The following is a 25,525-nucleotide window of genomic DNA, read 5'->3' as shown; positions in this document are numbered from 1 at the left end:
TGTTCATCTGTACATAGTTGACTTTTGGATTTTCAATTTTTATTATGATTTCGCCATGGAGCAATGGTTTTCAATTTTAATTTTCCATTGGATTTACTTTTGTGGACTGTGACCTTTCCTTTGCATTATGATTTGTGGTTTTGCATTATTTCACGGACCTGCTGTTTGTTTTTTTATTTTAATTTCTATTATTGTTTGTTTATTTTTGATTCAATTTATGTTGCTTTTAATACATATTTTTTCTTCAAAGTTCAATGTGTACTATCATCTCATTGGTTTCATGCATATCATGATATGGGTTTTGACATTCACTGACACCCATTGGGTGTATGTGAGGGACATGTGTTCATTTCCAAACTTGCAATTGGGCTTCTATCATGTTTTTGCCATTTCTAAGTGGGTGGATGCAATACTCGGGTGGGTGTTGGGCATTTGGAGGCTGACCATACGGCCAGGGATCTACATTGTGGTGACATGTTGGCTGGGGGACATGAGTGGGGGCCTGGTGGAGGCTGCCCCTGCACTGTTGGGGGTTGGGGTTGATAGGGGACATGAGTGGGGGCCTGGTGGAGGCTGCCCCTGGTGGCTGGGGGGGTGGGGGTGATGGGAGACATGGGTGGGAGCCTGGTGGAGGCTGCCCCTGGTGGCTGGGGGTGGGGGTGCAGGGAGACATGAGTTGGACATGTGTGGGGGCCTGGTGGAGGCTGCCCATGCACTGCTGGGGGGTGGGGGTGGTGGTAGACATGGGTGGGGGTCTGGTGGAGGCTGTCCCTGGTGGCTGGGGGGTGGGGGTGATAGGGGACATGAGTGGGGGCCTGGTGGAGGCTGCCCCTAGTGGCTGGGGAGTGGGGGTGATAGGGGACATGAGTGGGGGCCTGGTGGAGGCTGCCCCTGCACTGCTGGGGGGTGGGGGCGGTGGTAGACATGGTTGGGGGCCTGGTGGAGGCTGCCCCTGGTGTCTGGGGGATGGGAGTGCAGGGAGACATGAGCGGGGGCCTGGTGGAGGCTGCCCCTGCACTGCTGGGGGGTGGGGTGGTAGGAGACATGAGTGGGGGCCTGGTGGAGGCTGCCCCTGCACTGCTGGGGGGTGGGGGTGATAGGGGACATGAGTGGGGGCCTGGTGGAGGCTGCCCCTGGTGGCTGGGGGGTGGGGTTGGTGGTAGACATGGGTGGGGGCCTGGTGGAGGTTGCCCCTGGTGGCTGGGGGGTGGGGGTGATGGGAGACATGGGTGGGGGCCTGGTGGAGGATGCTCCTGGTGGATGGGGGGGTGGGGGTGAAGGGAGACATGAGTTGGACATGAGTGGAGGCCTGGTGGAGGCTGCCCCTGCACTGCTGGGGGGGTGGGGGTGGTGGTAGACATGGGTGGGGGCCTGGTGGAGGCTGGCCCTGGTGGCTGGGGGATGGGGGTGATAGGGGACATGAGTGGGGGCCTGATGGAGGCTGCCCCTGGTGGCTGTGGGGAGGGGGTGATAGGGGACATGAGTGGGGGCCTGGTGGAGGCTGCCCCTGCACTGCTGGGCAGTGGTGGTGGTGGTAGACATGGGTGGGGGACTGGTGGAGGCTGCCCCTGGTGGCTGGGGGGTGGGGGTGCAGGGAGACATGAGTGGGGGCCTGGTGGAGGCTGCCCCTGCACTGCTGGGGGGTGGGGGTGATGGGAGACATGAGTGGGGGCCTGGTGGAGGCTGCCCCTGCACTGCTGGGGGGTGGGGGTGATAGGGGACATGAGTGGGGGCCTGGTGGAGGCTCCCCCTGGTGGGTGGGGGCTGGGGGTGGTGGGAGACATGAGTGGGGGCATGGTGGAGGCTGCCCCACCACTGCTGGGGGGTGGGGGTGGTGGGAGACATGAGTGGGGGCCTGGTGGAGGCTGCCTCTGCACTGCTGGGGGTGGGGGTGATAGGAGACATGAGTGGGGGCCTGGTGGAGGCTGCCCCTGGTGGGTGGGGGTGGGGGGTGGTGGGAGACATGAGTGGGGGCCTGGTGGAGGCTGCCCCTGCACTGCTGGGGGGTGGGGGTGGTGGGAGACATGAGTGGGGGCCTGGTGGAGGCTGCCCCTGCACTGCTGGGGGGTGGGGGTGATAGGGGACATGAGTGGGGGCCTGGTGGAGGCTGCCCCTGGTGGGTGGGGGGTGGGGGTGATAGGGGACATGAGTGGGGGCCTGGTGGAGGCTGCCCCTGGTGGGTGGGGGGTGACGGTGGTGGTAGACATGGGTGGGGGCCTGATGGATGCTGCCCCTGGTGGCTGGGGGGTGGGGGTGCAGGGAGACATGAGTGGGGGCCTGGTGGAGGCTGCCCCTGCACTGCTGAGGGGTGGGGGTGGTGGTAGACATGGGTGGGGGCCTGGTGGAGGCTGCCCCTGGTGGCTGGGGGGTGGGTGTACGTGGAGACATGAGTGGGGGCCTGGTGGAGGCTGCCCCTGCACTGCTGGGGGTTGGGGGTGGTGGGAGGCATGAGTGGGGGCCTGGTGGAGGCTGCCCCTGCACTGCTGGGGGGTGGGGGTGGTGGTGGACATGGGTGGGGGCCTGGTTGAGGCTGCCCCTGGTGGCTGCGGGGTGGGGGTGGTGGGAGACATGAGTGGGGACCTGGTGGAGGCTGCCCCTGCACTGCTGGGGGGTGGGGGTGGTGGTAGACATGAATGGGGGCCTGGTGGAGGCTGCCCCTGGTGGCTAGGGGGTGGGTGGGGGTGATGGGAGATATGGGTGGGGGCTTGGTGGAGGCTGCCCCTGGTGGCTGGGGGGTGGGGGTGCAGGGAGACATGAGTTGGACATGAGTGGGGGCCTGGTGGAGGCTGCCCCTGCACTGCTGGGAGGTGGGGGTGGTTGGAGACATGAGTGGGGGCTTGGTGGAGGCTGCACCTGCACTGCTGGGGGGTGGGGGTGATAGGGGACATGAGTGGTGGCCTGGTGGAGGCTGCCCCTGGTGGGTGGGGGTGGGGGGTGATGGGAGACATGAGTGGGGGCCTGGTGGAGGCTGCCCCTGCACTGCTGGGGGTGGTGGGATACATTAGTGGGGGCCTGGTGGAGGCTGCCCCTGCACTGCTGGAGGGTGGGGGTGATAGGGGACATGAGTGGGGGCCTGGTGGAGGCTGCCCCTGGTGGGTGGGGGGTGGGGGCGGTGGTAGACATGGGTGGGGGCCTGGTGGAGGCTGCCCCTGGTGGCTGGGGGGTGGGGGTGCAGGGAGACATGAGTGGGGGCCTGGTGGAGGCTGCCCCTGCACTGCTGGGGGGGTGGGGGTGGTGGGAGACATGAGTGGGGGCCTGGTGGAGGCTTCCCCTGCACTGCTGGGGGATGGGGGTAATAGGGGACATGAGTGGGGGCCTGGTGGAGGCTGCCCCTGATGGGTGGGGGTGGGGGTGGTGGGAGACATGAGTGGGGGCCTGGTGGAGGCTGCCCCTGCACTGCTGGGGGGTGGGGGTGGTGGGAGACATGAGTGGGGGCCTGGTGGAGGCTGCCCCTGCACTGCTGGGGTGTGGGGATGATAGGGGACATGAGTGGGGGCCTGGTGGAGGCTGCCCCTGGTGGGTGGGGGATGGGGGTGATGGGAGACATGAGTGGGGGCCTGGTGGAGGCTGCCCCTGCACTGCTGGGGGGTGGTGGGAGACATGAGTGGGGGCCTGGTGGAGGCTGCCCCTGCACTGCTGCGGGGTGGGGGTGATAGGGGACATGAGTGGGGGCCTGGTGGAGGCTGCCCCTGGTGGGTGGGGGGTGGGGGTGATAGGGGACGTGAGTGGGGGCCTGGTGGAGGCTGCCCCTGGTGGGTGGGGGGTGGGGGTGATGGTAGACATGGGTGGGGGCCTGGTGGAGGCTGCCCCTGGTGGGTGGTGGTGGGGGTGCAGGGAGACATGAGTGGGGGCCTGGTGGAGGCTGCCCTTCACTGCTGGGGGGTGGGGGTGGTGGGAGACATGAGTGGGGGCCTGATGGAGGCTGCCCCTGCACTGCTGGGGGTGGGGTTGGTGCGAGACATGAATGGGGGCCCGGTGGAGGCTGTCACAGGTGGCTGGGGGGTGGGGATGGTGGTAGACATGGGTGGGGGCCTGGTGGAGGCTGCCCCTGGTGGCTGGGGGGTGGGGTGATGGTAGACATGGGTGGGGGCCTGGTGGAGGCTGCCCCTGGTGGGTGGTGGTGGGGGTGCAGGGAGACATGAGTGGGGGCCTGGTGGAGGCTGCCCTTCACTGCTGGGGGGTGGGGGTGGTGGGAGACATGAGTGGGGGCCTGATGGAGGCTGCCCCTGCACTGCTGGGGGTGGGGTTGGTGCGAGACATGAATGGGGGCCCGGTGGAGGCTGCCACAGGTGGCTGGGGGGTGGGGATGGTGGTAGACATGGGTGGGGGCCTGGTGGAGGCTGCCCCTGGTGGCTGGGGGTGCAGGGAGACATGAGTGGGGGCCTGGTAGAGGCTGTCCCTGCACTGCTTGCGGGTGGGGGTGGTGGGAGACATGGGTGGGGACTGGTGGAGGCTGCCCCTGGTGGCTGGGGGGTGGGGGTGCAGGGAGACATGAGTGGGGGCCTGGTGGAGGCTGCCCCTGCACTGCTGGGGCGTGGGGGTGGTGGGAGACATGAGTGGAGGCCTGGTGGAGGCTGCCCCTTCACTGCTGGGGGTGGGGGTGGTGGTAGACATGGGTGGGGGCCTGGTGGAGGCTGCCCCTGGTTGCTGGGGGGTGGGGGTGGTGGGAGACATGAGTGGGGGCCTGGTGGAGGCTGCCCCTGCACTGCTGGGGGGTGGGGGTGGTGGTAGACATGAGTGGGGGCCTGGTGGAGGCTGCCCCTGGTAGCTGGGGGGTGGGGGTGATGGGAGACATGGGTGGGGGCCTGGTGGAGGCTGCCCCTGGTGGCTGGGGGTGCAGGGGGACATGCGTTGGTGGGCAGTAGTGCAAGGTGACATGTGGGTTGGCTGGGGGGCATGGCCATGGTGGATGGGGTTCCTGCAGGACATGTGCAGGGTAGGCCCCTGTGGTGTGGGCCACCTGCAGGGGCCGTGGAGGGTGCAATTCACGTGTGGTGCTCCCTGCGCAACCCTGTAATACACGTACCCTGATGGAATCACGTGTGATACTTCCCGCGCACCCCTGGAATACACGTACCCTGATGGACTCACGTGTGATACTTCCCGCGCACCCCTGAGATATACGTACCCTGCTGCTTTTGCGTGTGATACTTCCTGTGCACCCCTGGAATACACGTACCCTGATGGAATTGCGTGTGATACTTCCTGCGCACCCCTGAAATACACGTACCCTGCTGTTTTTGCGTGTGATACCTCCCGCGCACCCCTGGAATACACGTACCCTGATGGAATCACGTGTGATACTTCCCGCGCACCCCTGAGATATACGTACCCTGCTGCTTTTGCGTGTGATACTTCCCGCGCACCCCTGGAATACACGTACCCTGATGGAATCGCGTGTGATACTTCCCGCGCACCCCTGAGATACACGTACCCTGCTGAGTTTGTGTGTGATACTTCCCGCGCACCCCTGAAATACACGTACCCTGCTGTTTTTGCGTGTGATACTTCCCGCGCACCCCTGTAATACACGTACCCTGATCGAATCGCGTGTGATACTTCCCCCGCACCCCTGAGATACACGTACCCTGCTGCTTTTGCGTGTGATACTTCCCGCGCACCCCTGAAATACACGTACCCTGCTGCTTTTGCGTGTGATACTTCCCGTGCACCCCTGAAATACACGTACCCTGCTGCTTTTGCGTGTGTTACTTCCCACGCACCCCTGATGCACACATACACAGGACAATCTCGTGTGGAACTTCCCGCGAACCACTGAAATACACGTTCCCCGCTTGGCGTTTGCTGTTTGCCAGCCCTGTGAACTGGTTCAGGGTTAGCACAGCCCTTTGCGATTATTTGGGGATTTTGAAGGCTTTTCCATGCGCGAGGGCGTTCTTGGGGGCGTAACTGGCGCTGCTGCAGGGTTGCTGCGCCACGCTGCGCCACGGCTGGTTTTGGATGCGAAAATCCATGAATACGCTGTGCGCGGAAATCGATTTTAGCGTGTTAGGGAGAATTTTCTGTTTAGGCTGAATTTCCTAACCTAGTGAGTCCCCCAGCAGCTTTGCTGGATTTCTGGAGTTTGTTTTTTTCCATCCTGCCAAGAGTGAGACTCTTTTTCTCCCACTCTTGGACATGAATGTGTGTAATTCCTTTGAATGTCAATGTGTTCTATGGGCTATGGGGTCTTTTACTCCATAGGGTCTCATATGTTTTTCTATGTGTGTTACACTGCACCCTACGTGCCGTAACACTGGGGCGTCCTAGCGGACCTCCATCATAGACTCCATACCCGGGGACTGCCTACTGTCTCCCCGGGCATGTAAAGTCACCATTGGCTTTACTAGACCTAAATTTACTAACAGAACTAGTACATACCATCTTATTGTGGACGTGCTAGTAGGGGTAATTCGATTACTCCTGGGTCTGTTGTTCGAGGGGGCACTGTCCCGTCCCCCCTCGTCGAGTTTTGGCTGGTGGCAGTGGAAACTACTTGTTATGTTCGGCCCCGAACATAACCCTATGGGATTCGTCCCATTGTTGGAGATTGATACTTTTCCTCGTTAATCTCTAACATACCACCGGTTTACTTATCTTAAATAAGTTTATCGGATGGTATTTTCTGCCAGAACTCGGCTTTAAAATGGCGTCTGTGTTCATCTCTGTGACTCCTAAACCAAAGGTTGAGCCCTTTGTTCCACTTTTGGCGGGCCTCTGTACAGAGACCCTCCAAAGTGGTGCCATTCTATCTGGGTTACCCAGGGGTGTGGGAGGGGGTTTAGGCTCCCTGGACTGAGTTGCCTTGCCAACTCCGGTCGCACTCTGGTGTGATTGGCCCAAGTGGTGCTCCTCCCCGCTCACCACTTAGCGGGTGTTGATTGACAGCTAGGCTGAATGAATGGGGGTTTTCTGCATAAAAGCAGGGCTTTTGGGACTGGATCTTCAGAAGTCGCCACAGGACCTAAGAATCCGACGAGGGTAAAGCTGAGCCGAACTGCAACGACGACACCTCCGGTGGAGCCCTGCGGAACCGACTCACCACTTCCCGACGACAGAGGAGATCTCCCTGCCGGAGAGTCTCTTCCCCTGACTGGTGGGAACAACCAGTCCCCTTTGCTTTTTATTCGCCTCAGGACGCAGTGGTCGAATTGCCCGTGCAGAGCACCTCGGCAACCGGATAGCCACTACCCCTGTACCGCGACCAAAAGGTGGTGCCTTGTGACGGAGCACTCCGCGGCTGGTCTCTTCCCTGGTGGTGCACCGGACTTCACTTTTCTTCGACGACGAGAGCATCTCTACTCTTGGCAAAGACCCGACGTGCATCCACCACCAGGAACAACTGCCCCCGCTGGAGCTGTCTCTCCACAAACAAGGTACCGTGTCCGCCTGGCTTCCCTTTCTGCCGGATCGAGTGAGGTGTCTTAATCCTCGCCTTTCCGTTGGGTCGCCTCCAAGCTTTCTCTAGCGTGTTGTTCTGAACTGGTTCAATCTGCCGATAACAATTTGCTACAAAGACTCGAATGCATTTCCACTAAGAGACTTCCTGGGACATACCGCCTTGCCTCTCTCCGAGTGGGCCTGGCCTCTGAACTTTATGATCTTTGGTGGTTCTTGCCTTCTTGCCTTTTTTCCCGTGAAGTATTGAACTGTGTTGATTTCATAACTTGCTTATTTTTCTCTCCCGTCCTAACTAATATTAGAGTGCCATCTAGGTTGAGGCATACACCTCTGTCTGCAAATAAGTGATGCTGGTAGAACCTAGACTTGTCGAAATATTGTTAGGGGGATTGATCGTTTCTTCTTCGTAGAGTAATTGTAATTGAAGTGTTTGCCGTGATAGTGCCATAGTGTTTTCCATAGATGTTCCGTTATAAATAAATACCTTAATATCTTTACACTGAAGCCTTGTTGCGTGTTTGCTTGTCTTACTGTGAAGAATTGCCCTATATTGTATACTCCACATACTGCTTAACTCTTCTTGAGGGAAGTCTGACTGCTCAGCCACAGCTCCCAAGTGAATCTGTGTGGTACAGACTGCTACCAAGTGGGTTTCCTGCCAAACACCTGTAGTCCTAAATCTTTTGCAGTGGTCCCAGAGGGAACTGCACAGGTTTCCGCCTAACATAGCGCACCCGGCTGGCACAGACATTCGCACGGGCACGCTGTGCGCCAGCCGCGTGCGCCACTTTTGTGCGAATTTCTATGAATTACCCTGTAAGCATCATATTAAGAGCTGCAATCAATGGAGATGTTAATTCAACCTTATTTTTTATCGCTTTGTACATATGGTACAAACCCTGGCTTGTTGCAGGTGCATCCGATATGGACACAAATGAGTTTATAGTTGTCTGGTGCTCAGCCATAAAAGAAAGCAGTTAATTCAATTCAATTCAATCATGGGTGTCATCAAGGGTATCACCCAGAAAAATCTGGTCAAGTGTTGCGTCTTTCAAGCTGGCCATAGGATTAAGTGGCTGCTCATTGTCAGGTACTGCAAGGGCTAACATGCTTTAATCCCTAATGTAATTACTTTCTTCCTCCTACCCTTTTCCGGGGATGAGATTTAGTGGTTGAGGATGCCACTGGGTAAAGGTTGTTCATGTTTCTCTTTGATAAGGCCACCAAGTCCCTACTTTTGATCCATGACCACTCTTTAAACTTTCCAAAGGACTCTGTTTTGAAGAGCCCAGAGGCTCATAGGGTGTTAGGACTGGGCTCTTGTCAGCTAGGCGAATGGTAGAGGCTACCACATTAGGGGCTTGGAAGGCTAATGGAATTAGTGCCCTCAGTGGCTGAACCTCATTATCACCTGTAGGAGTCAGAAGATTGTCAAGTTCTTTGAGAAATACTTCTGACGGTAATGCATTTAAATCAAGATCAATTTCCGGCAGGCTTTTACTCAGAACTGTCACCGAATGTGTTTCATTCAGTAATCGCTCATCAGGAACAGTCTTCCTCGAAGTTTGTATATGATTATGAGTAAATAATAGAGAGCATCTTGTGGGGTTCTGTGTTTTAGCAAAATGACTCTGACATCAAGGTGTGGATGAGTAACTTCTTTAAGAGTTTCCAGGTGTAGAGTCTAGAGTCATTATTCTTCAGATGGAAAAGTCCAATTCTCATAGACAAGCACCAGCATCCTCTCTCTCAGGCTACATCTCTCAACTCCCTCAAGAGAACACCAGTCACACATAAACATTCCAACCAGTAACATTCCATTGTCAATCATGACACTCACTCCAGATTCCATTAGGATGCAGGATAAGACCAGATCCTTACATATCTCCCATCCTTAGAGATATCAAAAAGATAACCAGTTAACTCAAGCATAACAGCTATATACAGCACACACACACACACAAACACCCACAAGTTTGATGCACCTGTATCATCTCTCCAAACTAAGAACATTCTGCTAACCACCTCCTATAATCCATGAATATCCACACCGCCATGTGACACAATTACAACCAATGTCCCTTCCTCTTTCTACTAAGTGAAGAAGAGGCATCCAACTACTAAAAAACATTACTACACTTTACAAACATAGAGGCACCCATACCTCTCATCCAAATCTTAACTCCAACGTCCCCCAATAGAACACACACACAACTCCATCACACCCTTGAATTGCAAACCGGTATGTGCCTCAACACATACCACCTCCAACTAGGCTGAGTATCCCTGATACTCGGGTATCTACTTCACTAGTCAGTGACTCCATTACCCCAATTGTGCCCATGTTGAAAGTATTCCTCAGTACATCAAGCTCCTTTTTGGGAGCACCCCACTTCATACACCCAAGCAACACACAAACATCAATAACTCTGCTAAAATCCTCATATCATCATGACTACTACTGTCAAGTTTCTAAGCACAACGACCATTAACTTTGCTTGACCATCAGCACATATACACTTTAACATAACCAAACTCTCATTAATTCTGCATTATAAAAGTCCCACCTGTGGAGAAAAACATTAGTGCAGAGAAACTCTACTTTAGTTTCCACATACCACACTCTAGCAATACTGACTACACAACCTATACTTCAATAAAAAGTCCATCTGTGGAAGGAAATGTGTGTTATTTAAACATGCCAGTAACACTCTATTCCACTACTAAGCATTTGTTAACAGAGGCCACGACTTTCACACTCCATCCGTGCACACAAATCAATATCATGCACCACCACTTGCAACAGGCCCCCCATCACAAATGTTCTTAAAACACAAATACTGAGTAACATTTCCAAATATCACTAGAACTACGCATGTTTCAATCACTACCTTCAAAAAGGTGACTTTAAACTTCCTTTAAAACCCTTCAAATCAGGATTTAAATCCTGCACGCCCCTGGCTGACTGAGCGCAAACACCTTTGAAACCTAAACTCAAAACAAAGTTTGTAAACAAAAATTGTAAACCTTGTTCTCTGCTCCTCAGCATTCAACCACTTTGATGGAGCACCCAAATATCTGGACAACATATCCCACAAGAAACTACAACCATCAATTTCAAGCTCACACTCTCACGCACTCACGCTCTTTAAATGTTATACAGGCCTCACATGACATTTATCACCAAACTAAACTTAATCTGCTATTTCACTAATAAACAAATCCTCAAAAGCAAAGAAAAACGATAACTCCATTCCTTGCTCCTTGTGTCCACATCTTTAAACAAACAGTACCTTCGGGGACACAGCCCCTCCTCGTGTCGACTTCATTAAACTAAAATACCTTCAGGGACACAGCCCCTCCTCATGTCCACATCTTTAAACTAAAAGTACCTTCGAGGCCACAGCCCCTCTTCCGGCTCAATGATGCAGTGCTCTGCATCTTTACAATTTTGCTTTCATAACAATGCAACAGCAGCACACCATAATACGATCCCTAATTGAGAGTGCAGACTTGAGAGCGCAGACTCTTCCAACTTCTCCTTTTTTCACTCTTCTGCACAAGGAAACCTCCTACACTTGTCGCTGGCACACATTCTGCAAGTGTGTCACTCCACCTGAAAACAGCCGGTTCCATAGCCTGATATATGCAGCCTTTTCCCCTCAGCAAAGCCAGAATTAAGATCCCCTTCCAGTGCTGTAATGTGCTCTAACTCCCTTATGGTGTTGCTGCATATTGGCTTCCGAGCCCTTTCATAAGCACATTTGTGACTCTGAATACCTCCAACTGTGCCATGGGCTCCAAGACCCCAAGTGTATTCATGGGCTACAAGTCCCTTAGGTGCAGGTACGGGCTCCAAGCCCTCTCAAATGCTGGAAGGGCCCCCAGGGCCCTCCTCTGCTCCAGGCGCTTTGTATCTTAGCCCAAACTCCTTCAAACAACTTCTCTGTCACTTCTTGGCACAGCTTAGGTTCAAAACCTCTTCTGATGCTGCTGCCCTGGGCTCCAAGCCCCCAGCTGTATAGCACAGCTTCCTAATAATCCAGGCGTAACTTAGACCCCCAGGCCTCTTCAAATCGCTGCTGCCTTGGGCACCAAGCCCTCCATGTCGCAGCTTGGGTTACCAACCACCTTAAAACAGTCTTTGGTCCCTCAGCCCTGCCAAAGTCTCTTGAATTTCTGTGTGCTTGACCTGTCTAACTACTGACAGACCAGCTGGCCCTTGGCTTTGGCGCACCTCCTTCTTTTCTGCACCTGTGCCCTTTGCACTGGGCCCTTCTGCGCCTATAGCATTAAGCGCTCTTCCTACCTGAGAAAGAGGCTCTTCCATGGTTTGGAGGGCGGTGCTTGTCTCTTCTTCTGTGCTGTCCCCCCAGCACAGCCAGCATCCTCGTCGCCAATGTGGGGTTCTGTGTTTTAGCAAAATGACTCTGACATCAAGGTGTGGATGAGTAACTTCTTTAAGAGTTTCCAAGTGTAACATCCAGTTTCTAGAGTCATTATTCTTCAGACGGTAAAGTCCAATTCTCATAGACAAGCACCAGCATCCTCTCTCTCAGGCTACATCTCTCAACTCCCTCAAGAGAACACCAGTCACACATAAACATTCCAACCAGTAATATTCCATTGTCAATCATGACACTCACTCCAGATTCCATTAGGATGAAGGATAAGACCAGATCCTTGCACATCTGTCAAAAATTCAGGCACTCACCAGGGGACGTATAATGTATTGGTGAGAAATCAGAGGGTACTATGAAGCGTGCAGTCGACTGCCTCCTGAACCACTGACTGCAGTACACTTCACCACACGCCACACGTGCTTCGCATGGAAGTGATAGTTTTCTTGCTTCAGGTAAATCCTCCCAAGATAGTTATAGGCAGATTTCTCCTGGCGAGAGCACCACAAAACATGTCCTCATTGCTGACTGCTGTAGACTTCACCACACTTCGTGCATGCTTCCTGCGGAAATTACAGTTTTGTTGGTTCTGTTAACTCCGCCCAAGAAAGTTAAAGGCACATTTCTCCCGAAGAGAGCTTCACAAAACATGTCCTCACTGCTGACTGCAGTACACTTCACCACATTTCACGTGTGATTCACGCGGAAGACAGAGTTTTGTTGCTTCTGTTAACTCCACCCAAGAAAGTTTATGGCACGTTTCTCCTACAGAGAGCTACAGAGACACTGTATTACACTTCACCACACATCTGTTGAATCTCCTACCAACCCATTCCTTATCAAGATGCACATAATACTGTAAGGCAATATAAAGCAATCAATGTCCACACCTTAATCACATCCACATATGTTCATGAATTGATTCTCAATAAAGAGCAATCAATGCTCAGACACACTCCTGCAAAGTTCATTTCTTTATATTCAGAGAAATAAGTAATAGAAAAGCATTGAAACTATTGTTTTAACTACACATAACACTCTCAATATGAGAAAGGTTATCAATGAATACACGTGATCATTGTCAAGCCTATATCTCTACTTAAAATGAATCAACCAACCATAAAAAACAATAGCTTCTCAAAGCCAATCTTATTCTCATCAATTCTCACTAAAAAGCATCATGAATTGAACTGCCTTTTGGATACATCTCCTCATTTTCAATGTGGTATTAAAAAATGGGTAAAATCAGCCTGACGCTGGAGGAAGGATTGTGGAGTACAATCCAAACATCTCAAGAAAGTCACAAAATCCACAAAACATCACATCCAATGACAACAACAACCTAACATTTCCATCATTGTCTCTAATTGCTGCATTACAGCTTTAAACTAGTTCTAATGGAATTGTATGATTTAAACATATGTTACTTTTGAGTAAGATAGTTCAATGGGTTGTCAGCTGCTGTAGTTAAGGACTTGGTGCTTCCCTATATAGCTCAATTAAAAGAGAATAATTCTCACAAAACTGCTGCAGAATCAAAGGTCAGAAAAAGGAACAGAATGCTGGCCTCCTTCCTCCATAAACCAGAATAGAGTAGGTCTTTGTTAAATCGAGCATGAGACTGGAGTGTATGCAGCTTGTAGTGGTGCTTGTCACTGGTCCTACTGGCTTATTTATCTACTGGTAGAATGTTGGTGCATGTGGGTGAATGACAGCTCAGGGAAAGTTTGGTGAATGTGATGTGTTCATGGTTCCATGAGTGCTAGTTAGAGGTAAGCTGTGAGAGCCTGAGGATGGATCAGTGAGTATCTCTTCCAATCTGACTTAATAGTTACTGGAACCCTGGAATATGGTGAAATAAAGAAGCTTACATGTGATTCAGACTCCTGGAGTTGTTACATTTGCCATGAGCAACTATCATTACATATGCAATACAATAGTCTTCCACCTTGCTCTGCATCCAATCTGACATCTCTCGATGATCGCGAACAGCCATGCCCTATCGCTCTCAGAACTGCTCTTCATGTATATCCTAAGATGCTTCGAGAATATTTATTAACATTCTCAAAGAATATCTAAACTCAATGCACAAGTGCATCAGGTCATGCGGGGAAGCAACATCTAGCTACATCCTATAGTCCACCAGAACATTTTTTACAATTTACTGGAAGATCGGGTGCTATTTACACAAATTAAATAGCCACTGGATGAAAGCTGACTACCTATGTTTATAGTCTTCTTTCCCTGTACCAAAACAACTGATAATCTGGCTCAATGAAGATGGCAAAAGGAGTCATTTCTAAGTTTTTGTGAATACAAATGAAACGTGACTTTCTGCTGACATGATGTCTGTGCTTCTGGGTTTCTACACTAAACATATGACAAGACCACACCGTTTGTATTAATGCTCAAATCTCACAAATGCATTTCACCATGTTCCGCTAAAATAAACGACAGGAGTGCTCAGCCCTATTCGCATGGTTGCTTCTCTGAACCACTCAAAGGGTGTTCAACTTCCTACCCATGCATGGACTTTGACCTTCTTTAGCCCATCTTGGACTGCTGCTTTTCTCTCCCCCCTCGCAGGTATTCAGATTCTCAGCCCTGCCTGCATGGGCTTTGGGCTTCTTTAGGATGGCTTGTTCTCGTACTTCTATCAACTCCTCCGGGGGTATATGGGTCTTTAGCCACATGTGGCTATGAACCTGCTCAGCCCAATTTGGTATGTTGCTTCTCTCACCCCCTTGTGTGATATTAATATTCTTAGCTCTGTGTGAGCTTGGTTCCAACCTCACCACCCTCCCGCTGTTCTGCAGATGATGCCACATATCTTCTCTACAGCGGCACTGCTCACTTGTGGAGGACAGCATAAGATGCTGCTACGTCCCATTACATTTGGTTCTTCTTCTGTCCTCAGCAGTACCCATCTTGTTGGGGCTTGTGCCTGTGATGAAGTGGTAGCACTCCAAGGGCTGCCTTGTCTCCACCCACCATGCCAGCTGCGTGGTTATCAGCTCCTCCTGCGAAGGAGCAATTCCCTCCTCCGTGCATATGCACACAAACCAATGTTTCTCGCTCTCCGGCTGATTCTCCCCTTCTCGGGTGGTGTCCGACTGCATTTCAGTTGCTCACTGGAAGGGAAGAGAAGATCCCTTTCATCCTGATCTTCATCAAGAGATGGTGACAAGCACAGGTCAGAAAACAATCAATATGCTTTAAAGGGGCCTTGCTCCTAATTGCCATGTTCAATTTCCATTTAATCAACACACATTGAAATGTTTAAAGTGAAGGGAGGTGAGATGGAACCGTTACTTGCGGTAGGGTAGAATAGAGCAGCTGGGTGGAGTGAGGAATGTAGCGGGTGTGAGTGGTATGAGGAATATAGAGTGTGTTGGGTCAAGGAGTGTACGTGTGTGGTAAATTCGAGTGGGGTGAAGTAGAGAGGATGATCAGTGTGAGCAAGATTGAGTCTGTTTGATGATGCAGAGTGTATGAGCAGGGTGAGGTACCGTGGGGGTGTAGGGCAAGGTAGAGTGGGCAAGTGAGATGAGATGTGGTGGGTGAATGGGGTGATGTAGAGTGGGTGAGTTGGATGAGGTAGAGGGGTTGAGTCAGGTGTGCTACAATATATTTCAGTAATTAACCTCGCAGTTCTCCCCTTTCAGCTCAAACCCTGGCGAGCATCACAGAATATGCTTATGCTAGCAATGATCCAATGATCAAGCAATATGACTGGCTTTAGTTGCCAATTTGACCCATTTATCTTCTTGTAGCAGCTTACCTGTGATCTTATAAAAAGGGTTGAAGTGAAGGATAAAAAAAGAGAATATTTATGTACAGAACTATAGGTTATCACACTTCAATCAGAAGAACCTGGGACACCATGAATCAATGATGGACAGGCTTACAGCGTTCTGTAATGGGTAGCCAAACGTTACCAACTGCTAAGAAAATGAGATGGCAGGTATGTGCATGGTACAACAGTGAGTAAAAGCAGCAAAAGCAACATCTAATTAGACTTTGAGATTATAACAGTTTGAGCTATCTGACTAATCAGTCACATATTGGGAATGCCTGACCCAGATATTACCTTTTGGTGTCAAAGTAAAAAAATAAAAAAGGTAGGTGATTGAATTAAATGAAAAAAAAAGAAAATCTAAAAACACTATTGACTTTTGGAGATGTATTATCATTGTGTATTAACTGTTGTGTTGTATTATTGATCCCGAAATACATGTTGATTCAACTTTATTCAGAGGTGTATTTGGTAAGCCTGGCTATTTGGGTGTATTTAAGTTCCAGGACCCAACCACACCCAACCCAGAAAAGTGAAGCCCTGGTTAGTACATCCCTAGAGGAGGTCAGTGGAGCGCTGCTGGCCCAAACATCTAATACAATTGTTAGACCAGATTTTGGACCCCCTCGGCATGGCAGTGCAGTACATTCTTGGTGGTCATTTTTCTACCACCACTTTTTTGCCAGTAACAACAATACCAGTAAATGTCTTGCACTATTGCATTCTGAGATTACAGATAAAGTGGATGATTTCCCTCTAGTGTATAGTAGGAGGTAAATCCTCGAGTTTTACTCCAAAATCAGCTGGCTCACCAAAGCAGAATTACGCCTTTCAGAAATGTACACAAATCACCATGGCATCCTTGCTACTCAAAATTGTGGATAACTAATGTGTTAATACCACTCACAATCCCGTGGTAAACCCGCCAGAGTGACAATAATAATAAAAAAATGGACATTATTATGCCGATAATTCACAGAATTGTCTCCATACTCGTAATGAGGCCCTTTGTTTATAGTAACTCTTACCTGTGGGCCATAGGATTCCTGGTCCCTACCGTTTTGCACATTTTTAATTAAGTTACCACTAAAGACCACATCCCCAGTTGTTGGAATATGGTGAGAATCCAAATCCTCTCACAAGCAATTACCATACTGTTTCTTTAAAGGGTGTGAAATATGAACTACTAGTTAGGATAATATGCTATATAATTCATCGATGGGTGGAGGAAAAAGGTCTTTTTTTTAGATGAAAGAAGGTGGGACATTGCTCTATCATTTAGCCTCAAAATTATATGTAGAAAATATGAATTTAGGAAATAATCTTTTCATTGGATTTTTCTTCATTTAAAATCAGCCCTTGATTTATTAAGCAAAACACTGCATTGCAGGCTCCAGCTGGAGAGTGCATTAACCAGGCCTGACTGGGATTTTCAAAGCCTTCAATTTAAATAATAATGCACACATATGTTACAAAATCAATGGAGCAATTTGTACCCCAATTAATATGTGATAGGTCGTAAAACAAAGGCGGTCATTACATGTCTGATGGTATCCCGCTGGTATTTCTGGCAGGAACCAGGCAAACTGACCTACCATTACTGGTGCCTGATATCCCAGTATTGCCGGGATATTCCAGGTGCCGGCAATGGCAGTCTTTCCCCATTCCATGTCCATGGGTTTCCATGGAGGGGAATGCCAGTATGACCGGCACTGGTATTACTGGTGCCGGTTTTGTCAGCAGTTTTGTGCCAGTGGGGGCATGATTTAATTCTAGCTCTTGGCTGGAGGTAAATCAGTGGCCCCCACTGGCAATCCTGTAGTTTGGCATTGCAGTAAAAGTGGCAGTAATGGAATTACCACAGCTTTTACTGCCACTTTGACCGCACTGCCAACATTGTAATGAGTGCCAAAGACAAGTTTGTTCTACCACTGCGTTGTCTTTTTTATTAATGAGAGCTGAAACAATCTGCAGTTCTTTGGTTTAGACATGCCAGGTATTGGGGCCAATTGACACACTGTTTACTACGTTTTGGTCATGCAGTTTTAATGTCCCACAAAGAAATATCCCATACAACCGTATTAGTCGACTTTTCTCTTAATGTTAAAAGAAGGGCTTGGATTTGAATGCCAATTTGACCAAATCAAGATGGTATTCAATATCTAAAAAGGTAGATAGTTGGGAAGCGGCCACATACTAGATGGGAGACCCTTGGAAACAGTACCTCCTATTTGATTATGTGGTTATAGGTTATTTAATACATTGTCTTGGCAACTTGAAATTATGAAAATCAAATTTAAAATGCTAAACCTATGTTTGGGACTCACGCAAAATCTGATGGTTTAGTCATACGACTTGTCATAAAGGAGATTAAAGCAAAAGCAATAGTATTGTCTCTGTATGGAGCAGGGGTGGTGGGGTTGATAGTACAGCCCAGTTAACTACTTTCTTATGGAGCCCTGTGCCAAGAGTTGCAAATATAGGCCTCCGGAGTGGTAGAGGAGCAGGGCCATCAGAGATGGCCCAGGCAGTGACAATTAGCACAGAGGCAGTGGAGGTAGGAACTCACATGGAGGCCACAGATGAAAGTGAGGCAGGGACTAACGTGCCCCCAGAAGCAGGAACTAACGTGCACACCTCCACATAGGCAATGGAATCATGGAATTTTTGTAGACACCTTCACAAAGGCAGTCCCAATTGAGGAGCATGGGGTGTGGAAAACCAGAAGAAGGACTCAGACTCAAATGTATTGGGTTAAGGATGTTTATTCAAAATAAAAAATAAAATCACCAGCTAACCCTACTGCTATGAGGGGAATTCCCTGCCTAACAAACTAAGACATAAGGATACTGGTCAAAATAAAAAAATAAAAAACACTTTAGAAAAACAAGGAGGTTGGAGCATAGCCTTTGTTGTTGGGCTTCTGCCTGGCCCAATCACTTAGATCCCTTCTCCAACTACATCTGGTGTTTTAAAAGTTTGTCACCATTCATCCATTTTTTGTAGTACAGTCTCAAACCTCTCTGCAGGTTCTGTATTCCTATATCTGTGCTTGTTTTTCCAGGAAGAAAGGTTTCTCTGATACAACTCCATCAATACAGTCATTTGTAAGTTGTGTGTGTCAAATCTTAAGTTCACATGATTCCTCTTTTCAGGAAAACAATTCCATAAATATTGACTTGATATTTGACAACCTTGTTTTGTACTTAAGTACTAGAACCAGTCAGGTTCTCTGTTCCTCGAATTCTGTTCATTATATGTTCTGTTCCTTGTGCTCACCAAGGTCCTCTGGCTTAAACATGGCCTTGGTAGGGCATCTGCCCATTTGTGGTTCCTGGGCTACCATAACCCTTGTGGCTTGTCCAGCCTTGAAAGTCTCTCAGTTTCTCACGGCTCCCAAAAGCCCTCTGTTCCCCAGATAAGCTTGCTTTATCTCTAGTCAAGTTTATCTGGCTCCCCTAAACCATGCGGTTTTCACAGCCTCAATTATTAAAGTCTCTGTTCTCCCCTCTCCACAGTGTTACCTTTTCTGGGAGCATTCACTTCCCTGTTACTGCTTAGCTCGGTGGCTAATGCACATCACTTTCGAATCTCAGGGTTTGCCTCTCTCAACTGTGTTATTTCCTCAAAAGCATTCAGCTCCCTTCCACTGGATGGCTCGGCAGCAAATGCACCTCTCGTGTGGAGTTCAGGGATCTAGTTGTCTCTATGCTGCAGTATGGTCTCAGCATCGGTTAATGGGCCTCTGGCCCACCACAGATTCTCTGTGCCCACACCATCAGGTGAGACAGTTGCTTTACCATCCTCGTTTACTTCTCGACCAAGGCCTCTTTGCCGGTCAAGATGCCAGCCTTCTGGTTTCTTGTGAACACCTCATTCACTCTCCCTGCTACTGCTTTCTCTGCAGTCTAGTGTGGTTCTGCCCCTTCAGGAGATCTCTACGCCAGAGGCTCGCCTCTGCATAGGAGTCTTCCTCTCCATTCAAGGTTCCTTATCTTTTTATGTATGTCATTACAAACAAAAGGGGTGTGTTGTCCTTATTGGACTATGGTGTTCAGACAGAATCCATCATTACCTGAAGCCAAAGAGATTGAATAAATGTCACTATTCAGTAAATCCAAACCAGTGTTAACAACAGTCTTACGCATTCACAGGTGGATAGCATGTTCCAGACAGTAAGTTCCTTACACAAATGGGGGTTCTCATGCCCAAGAGGGGATTCGCTCCCAGTGAGGTCCCACTTTCCGGGCTCACTTCCCTAGCCTCAAAAGGGCTGCCCTCCGGTGGGCAGGGGAGACAAATTGGCCAGATTCATCATAGAGGGTGCTTTCCTCATTAAGTTAGATGGGTTGGCTGCAGCATGAACACTGGAGGAGGAGTTTGGGATGGCTTCTTTCTGAGTGCAGGGCATAGAGGAAATAGTTATCCCACCCAGCAAGATGAGGATGCAGCTGAGGAGGGAGACCAACCTATGAAATTGCTGGAGCAGTTGGTAGTGCACCTTCCTGCTGGAGGACAGGATCAGGAGTAGCTTAAGGAGACACTGACAGTTGTTAAAAATGGCCCACCTAGTGGTCTATTTTTATTGTTCAGTACATGCTGATGGCTTTGCACAGCTCTCATCGCATGTGAAAAAGTAGAGTTCTAATGGGTAGCCACTGGCATCTTCAGACTGTACTTTCAACCTGTGGTGCAACTGCAGTTGGCACAGTGCATTTCTGCCATGGCAATCCCAGCTGAAATGGGAATTGATTTCTTGGTCAACAGTGTCCATTTCTTCCAAAGGCTCATAATTGCTCATAAAGCATGTGACAATGAGGTGACTGAAAATGGAACCCGTGGGACATGCATTGTCTTGTCAATGGATCCATTGTCTGCTGAATCAAAGCTCAACCTCTCTCAAGGGTCAACATTGGAAAAACATTGGGGGGGTCAGAGAGAGGGAGAGAAATAGGGGAGTGGGAGGTGAGTAAAAGGAAGCAAAAGAAAGAAAAGAACATCAGGACGAGAGGAAAGATCAAGTATGACCTGATTGATTGAAAGGAACAATTTATTGATACCTTTTACTCTTGTAGGACCCCAGGTTAGGATCCACATAGACCTTATTGAATGGAGCAAGAGGATACAGTGGTTGCCTTTAAGCCTACACCAAGAGCCCAAATGATGAGAGGAAGTAGAGGTTACTGATCTCTATGACCATGGTGAGGTTCAGGGACGTCTGGGCTACTGTGTGCAACACCGGAGGGAGATGATAGAGAGAGTGAATTGACCCTCATTGAGTCACATCTCAATTATTGCAATAAAAACCCTTGCACCAGCATTTAAAATGATCGAACGATAGATGCAGTTGGGAATATTTTTAGTGGGCATGTATTACCCTCTTCGCTGAATTAGTGAATGTGGCATAGCATATCAGGTCAGACAAAGTAATCTTTTTAAATAATGTGTTGAAATAGTGCATTTTTTTGCACAATTCTTGACAGAAACGTGGTGCATTTTCAGTATACAATTAGCTCTCTAGACTAACAATCCAATAGATGCAAGGTCAATAGGCGTAACAACAATAATTTCACAACATATTCATAATGTCTTTTCCACAACACATGGCAGCGTATCCGATCTGAAACGGTTTAATGATGTTACTATATAGGCCTACATTGCTGTTGTAAATCACATTTATGAAGCTGCACTTACAATGGATGCCATCAATCGTATTATAGACCAGGTTTTTGCTGTGCCCACAATAAATTAAATTATTCCCACTGTAAAACACTTTCATGATGCTGTGCCCCAATGCATTGCAGAATTGGCACTGCAGTTTAATGTCACAATGTTACATGATATGAGCCAACATATTACTTTCTCCAAGCTGCACACACAATATATTCCAGTATTACCACTGTAAATTACTTTGAAGCGGGGCCAGAACATATGCCATAATTGCCACTGTGTATCACTTTTCGGAAGCTGCATGCAGAAATGATTCCAGTTTTGTCCAATATTAATCACTTTGCTGATGTTGACCACAATAAATGCTAGCATTCCAAACTATGTATCAATTTGCTATTGCCACCCAAGCAGTGTATTTGTGCACCTTAATTAACATTATTGATGTGATCCTCTCCCTTGCCAATTACGTGCATGTACTGTGCTCACACACACGCACACACTACATTATGTTCAAACAAGCACACAGACACATGATTTTATGTTTTTAAACGTACATGTCCATGAGGACGAGGTTCATATATTGCACCCAGGCATGGTAGCATGCAGAAGCGTTCTCTATTTGGTACCAATGTGGAAAGAACATGATGTGCAACCGGGCAGAACTCTGCTTGGTAGCCATGTAATCTGGAACTCCAGGCCTGCATGCTAGCCACTTCGTTTCTTTAAATGAATGAGGAAAACCACAGCAGCAGCACAGGTGGTGGAAGGGGCATGCACAATGACGGGATGGGAGGCAGAGTGGGCTGACTGTGCCCCGGGCTACACCAATACTCTGCCATACTGCTTGCTTCAGAAAATGCTTGTGACAACAAAGCATTGGCAGTGTTTGCGAACTCCAGCATTCTTGTACCCCAGTGGGTGTCGCTTCCCTTGATACAATGGGCGCAGCCGTCTCAACCCAATGCAAACATTCTTTACATCACCAGAGCCTTGCTGCTGTCTCCCAACCTGAATTCGATTTCTAAACAACTGAACTATAACCAAAACAGTTTGTTTTGTTTTTCGACCTGGAAGCTGACATGTACATTGAACCATATTATGAAGAGTTGAGGACTTAAACGAGAGAACTGGCAGAATCTGAGTACAGTAATTACGCACACATCAACTGTAGCGTTGCCAAGTTCAACGGCAGTGTTCAACACATTTGCAACACATAAAAGGACATATTGGAGTCACAAGTCACCCACACTGACCATGCTGACACAGTGTAACCAGTAGTTAATATAGGAACTCCATGAATGTCCATATAATTATAAATTATATTCAGTGAAAAAAACTTTGTTAAAGGGACGTTATGGTTAAGTTGCGCTACTAAAAACCTATGAAATTCAGTGAAAAAACTTTGTTAAAGGGACGTTATGGTTCCAAGTAAAACCGAAAAACCCTTGAAATTCGCCAGTTATGGTAAACTAAGCAACCATAACTCGCGCCACCACCGTACACTGCTAAGACTAACACCCAGGACATCAAAGATGACATCACAAATGTCATTGATGACATCACTGATGACATCACATGTGTATGTACTTTTCATGAAATATGTGTACAAGGGATTCTGATTATAATGTTGCGAAACAAGTGTCAAGGATCATTGCAATAAATATCATACCCTAATTAGTGCATTGAACGATGCATTGATATAAGTATTCTATGGCTGCTGAACTGCCACTTGGTGCTGCACCTGCTTCAGCACCACCACCACCCCCTCCACCACCACCACCTCCCCAAGGGCCTGAAGAGGGGAACAGGACTGAGGATGCGGAGGAGGAAGAAGAGGATGATGAGAATGAGGTAGAGGAAAACCCTACTACCCGCACTAGGCGTGAGTCTTGGGTGTGGCGGTTATTTACCATTCATGGGAATGGTCCTAAGGCTTGTGCGAACCATGTTACCTGCAATGAGTGCAAAATGATACTCAGTCGCGGGAAGCACGGTAACTACAGCTTTGGGACCACTACTATGAAGCGACACCTGAGGTCATTTCACTCTGGGGCTATTCGCATGGTTGTACCTTGCGAAGAACGTAGCAGGTTGATTTCCTCTACTTCATCCTCTGTTTCTGATCCTGTCACCACAAGGACCACCTCTGAATGCTGATGACCCTTACCTTTCGAGGGTCACAGTTGTATGTATGTACTGTGACACAGTACTGTGCAGGGGGAGCGACTTCGGAGTGCTTTTGAGACTATTGTCTCAGAGCACGAGAAGACCTGCTCACTACCCAAATAAAACCCACTCTACATCTTCCTCTCTCAGCTCGCCCTTTCTTATCCCTGTGGTTGGTGTCCCCCCCTTTACCCTCCTTTACCCTCCTCTCCTAGTGTGTCGTGTCTGAAAAACCAAAAAAAATACAAAATTACAAAAATCAAAAAAAATAAGGTTCTTTTCAGAGCCGCCTTTCCCAGTTAAAAAATAGAAGTGAAAATAAATGAAGCAGGGCTCTTTGTATTTTTTAGAAGTCCGCGGACAGTTCGCGAACATTAAAATTGGGTTGCTACTCCATCACAAACATTGTAATTTTCTCTGGAAACGGTGTGGTGGCTCTGAAAAGAGCCTTTGGGTGGTGTTTGTAAGTCAAAAATTGTAAATGCTTAACATCTACTTCAAAATCGTTGTTGTAATTCCAAAAAAGGTCGCAATGCATTTTGTACATTTCTCAGAAAAATCTGATTGCCAGCATAAGTAAGATGGACTCCATCTCTGCGAAAAATGTATGTACTACAAAACATAATATTTTCATTGTGAAAAGAAGACATGCCAAAATCTCTTAGAAAGCCACAAACAGCCTTATTAACATTGCGCCTTGCTTTTTCCATTTGTGGACCAAATGAAGAAGAACAAAGCCACATTTGTCTCTGCGCAATCCGTGAAAATATCACTTGAGAATTAGGAAACATGTCCATAACCTTCCTCAGTCCTTCTTTCATAGCAAATTGCAAAAAAATTCCAGTCACATGTCCTAAACTGTTCCCTCCACAATGAATTACAATTATGTCTGGATGTTGCTCTGTCTCCAAAGTAGCACAGATAGGTAGCAAGTCCAACCACTTCATTCCACGTACTCCATGCCAGTGTACTTCCATATGTGGGAATCCAAGATCTACAGCTACTCCACAGCTTTCTGCATGCACCTTCAACCAATGTATCCACGAATCTCCTAAAATCCAAACAATCTGTTTTCTGAAACACACAGCCATAGCTATCTTTTGTTCTCTCAGCAAAAAGAGTATCTGAGAAAATCTCTCCTGGCACAACACACCCACCAAACTTTCCTGACCAATCCCTTTCAGTGCTTATTCTCATTTGCATGACTTCTGAACCCAAAAATCCCTGGATGTAACTCCCGATGTCCGCGAACTACCGCCATGTCCGCGGACATATCGTAACATGAACAGCCCTTCTACCATTTCCACTACACTCTCTCTGCCATTCCCTCATTGGATGTACCTCAAAAATCACATGACCATGCACCAATCACATTCAAGACCTCTACATCTAACTGCATCATCATAGATCAGCACTGCAAATGTACTCTGAATCTCTCTGAGTACAAGTGTCATATCATTGGCAAGCAGCATCTACCAGAAATACTGTACAAGTCTTCAAGATTTCTACTTGCAGCTCCATGCATATCCATATGCATGAACACAAACTTCAGGTATGCTTATTTTCTGTATAGTAGATGACATAGCTCTCAATCATTTTTGTTTTAGAGGTGGGTGAAATCACCCGATTTTGTTTTTGGCGGGTGAGACGCCCATTGGAATGAATGGGCGTGCAGGAGGCTTGGCGGGTTAGTCTGCCCTTTACAAGGCGTGTGACACCCACCAAAAGCGTGTGAGTTGAGAGCTATGGTAGATGAACATATTTTCAAACAGACTTTTACCTTGTAAAATCTGTAAAATAAATTTACTGTACTTTTTTCAATTTCCTAAAATCAACTATCACTTATAAACCTTTATACTTTTTACTTTCTTTATACACACACACTGAAATCATGTTAAACTAACATTTTTTAAATGAAATATATAGACTACATATATTGAAACAAAATTGCATGCAAACACAATCTATAAAAATACTTATACAATTTCATATTTTTTGTTTTTATTTATTTATTTACTTAATTACTTTAAATTAGACATGACATTGAGGCACTATTACCTAGAACAGTTTACTTACAGTAATAGTGGTATTC

The sequence above is a fragment of the Ambystoma mexicanum genome, chromosome 6q (assembly GCF_040938575.1).
Source record: "Ambystoma mexicanum isolate Mex_15411 chromosome 6q, UKY_AmexF1_1, whole genome shotgun sequence".
Taxonomy (NCBI): domain Eukaryota; kingdom Metazoa; phylum Chordata; class Amphibia; order Caudata; family Ambystomatidae; genus Ambystoma; species Ambystoma mexicanum.
This window is presented reverse-complemented; position numbering follows the sequence as displayed.